General features: G+C 40.6%; 1 long non-coding RNA gene across 1 annotated transcript in view; it reads right to left on the reverse strand.

Moving 5' to 3' along the window:
* Positions 1–3,052, reverse strand: part of LOC106870309 (uncharacterized) — a 15,136-nt gene that overhangs the window by 11,772 nt on the left and 312 nt on the right. The window lies entirely within an intron of this gene.

A 3,052-nucleotide genomic window follows, 5' to 3' on the forward strand; every position in this document is an offset into this window, starting at 1 on the left:
TAAGAGGTGCAGCTATATCAAAGGAAGGCTAACTAGCAAGATAGTTTTTGTATGTGGCAGATGCTCAGGGGCAATAAACACTGGAAATGTGCAGAGAACAACTTCTGTCACATTCCAGGGAGAAAAGCTAGAAGTAGTTGACAGCTTCCGTTACCTAGGTGACCAAGTCATTAGTTGGGGTGGATGCTCTGAAAGTGTAGCTGCTAGAATAAGAATAGCCTGGGCAAAGTTCAGAGAGCTCCTACCTCTACTGATGACAAAGGGCTTCTCGTTCAGAGTACAAGGTAGACTGTATGATGCATGTGTACGAACAGCCATGCTACATGGCAGTGAAACATGGGCCGTGACTGCTGAGGACACGTGTAAGCTTGCAAGGAATGAAGCGAGTATGCTCCGCTGAATGTGTAATGTCAGTGTGCATACATAACAGAGTGAGAGCGCCTTGAGAGAAAAGTTGGACATAAGAAGCATCAGATGTGGCGTGCAAGAGAGACGACTGCGCTGGTATGGACATGTGGTGCGAATAGATGAGGACAGCTGTGTGAAAAAGTGTCGCACCCTAGCAGTTGAGGGAATCTGTGGAAAAGGTAGACCCAGGAAGACCTGGAATGAGGTGGTGAATCATGCCCTTCAAACAGTGGGCCTCACCAAGGCAATGACTAGTGACCGAGACCTTTGGAAATATGCTGTGCTTGAGAAGACCAGCAAGACAAGTGAGAACATAACCCGTGGTCTATGCCAGCGGTGTAATCAGCCTACTAATGCGTTACTTGCGAAGACCTGTTGAGGCAAGTGCAATCACAATCAAAATCAAATTCACTGACGTGGCCGATGACATCACCGCCTGACTGGCACCCGTGCCAGTGGAACATTAAAAGCACCAGCCGAGCGTGATCGTTGCCAGGGCTGCTCACTGGCTCCCGTGCCGGCGGCACATAAAAAGCACCACTCGAGCGTATGCGTTACCAGCATCACCTTACTGGTACTTGTGCCGGTGGCACGTGAAAAACAACACTCGTGCGAGGTCGTTGCCAGTGCCGCTGGATTGGCTCATGTGCAGGTGGTACACAAAAGACACCATTTGATTGTGGCCGTCGCCAGTACCACATGACTGGCCCTAGTACCGGTGGCACGTAAAAGCATCCACTACACTCTCGGATTGGTTGGCATTGGGAAGGGTATCCAGCAGTAGAAACTCTGCCAGATCAGACTGGAGCCTGGTGCAGCCATCTGGCTCGCCAGTCCTCAGTCAAATCGTCCAACCCATGCCAGCATTGAAAGCGGACGTTAAAGGATAATGATGATGATGTTGATGATATATATGTATATATATGTATTTATATATATGCACATATATATGCGCGCACACCCACACACACACAAAGTCATATATTTGTAGTCATCGTGTTTCTGAACTGATGAAGCAAATAGATGAGTCATGACCTTCTTGAGTTCTCTACTCATGAAGTCATTGTAGATTTGATGTGAAACGTCTAAGCTACATATTGACGATGCTTGAAAGTGGAGAATTCGGGAGGAATAACGGCTGGTATTAGTTGTGTTGTAGTGGACACTGTTAGGAATGATGGAAAGTAGGTCATTGAAAGTAGAGTGTGAGGGGCAACATTGAAACTTTAGGTGTATGACAGTTGATAAAGCGTGTTTCTGATAGAATTTCATCAACACATATTGCAATGTAATGGGATGTTCTGAGAGGAGGCGAGTGATTTAAAAGGTGAGAGATGATTGGGAATGTTGGCAGGCAATTTTATCTGAGATTTGCATGTTAAACATGGTTAAAAACCTTATTGATGTGAACAATAGTAATATTTTCACAAAATTTCTCAAGGACAAAGAACCGCTAATAATATAGGAGAACTATCCCAAATTGACAGGCTGGTCTTAGCTAGAATAATTTTGATTATAGGTTTTCTCGATCTGTTAAAACTCAAGGATAGTAAGGTTTTCTACACAATTCATCCATTCATCTGTCTATCCATCCATAAATACATACGTACATACATGAAAATATGCACGTGTGCATACCTACCTACCTACCTACCTACCTACCTACCTACCTACCTACCTACCTACATACATACATACATTCATACATGCGTATATACATAGCTGTTTAGCATTACTGCATGTTGTTAAATCTTCAGACCTAACACTTGATACAATGACCAATCAACTTCCTGACTGCTGAAACGAATCCAATATCGATAGACAAAATATTTGAACAAAAAGCGATGCAAAACACATGCATCATTCCTATGATTCTTGTTTAGAATAAAATTGTTATAACAACTGTGCTTAGCTTATTTCGTCTAGGAAGTAAAAACAAAACGATTTTGAACGATTTTGAAATGCTGAATTATATTGGAAATGTATTTTTTAAAACCAGCATACAGATCTAATAACAAACTATAATTTTTTAAATATAATACAGTAAAGAGCTGAGTATAACAATATTTTCTATACCACATATACAAGTATACATAGAAGCATGTATGTATAAATACACATACTACATACTTTCAGGCATCTGTAAACACATGCTAGGTTGAGTCAAAAGTTTTTTCGGATTTCTATTAATGAATTTTGGCAATATGTATCTTCATGTTAAAACCTTAATTTGATACAACTTGTTGTCCAATAGCTGCTGAATTGTTTATTCTTTATTTTCATATATAATATAGAAACATCAATTATTGATTTCTTTATTTTACACACTTGAAAATGAATGGTGAAAAATTGGAATTAGTGCCATTTTTCCAAAAGAATATAATGGAGTGTTAGGTAATCCATATATATAACTCTACACTCATGAGGGATAGCTGATATGGAATGGAATATGGCCGTATTCCCTCTCATATCGGCTCTTTATGATGAGCGTAAAGTTATATGTATTGGATTGTTACCTAAGACACCATTGTATTCTTTACATGAAACCGATTGGAAAGACTAGCTGTGATGGATACCTAATACTATAAAAGTCGGATAATACACCCACTCTACTGACAGTTGTACGCGTGCAGATCGGAAGAGC

The sequence above is a fragment of the Octopus bimaculoides genome, chromosome 4 (assembly GCF_001194135.2).
Source record: "Octopus bimaculoides isolate UCB-OBI-ISO-001 chromosome 4, ASM119413v2, whole genome shotgun sequence".
In the NCBI taxonomy this organism is placed as follows: domain Eukaryota; kingdom Metazoa; phylum Mollusca; class Cephalopoda; order Octopoda; family Octopodidae; genus Octopus; species Octopus bimaculoides.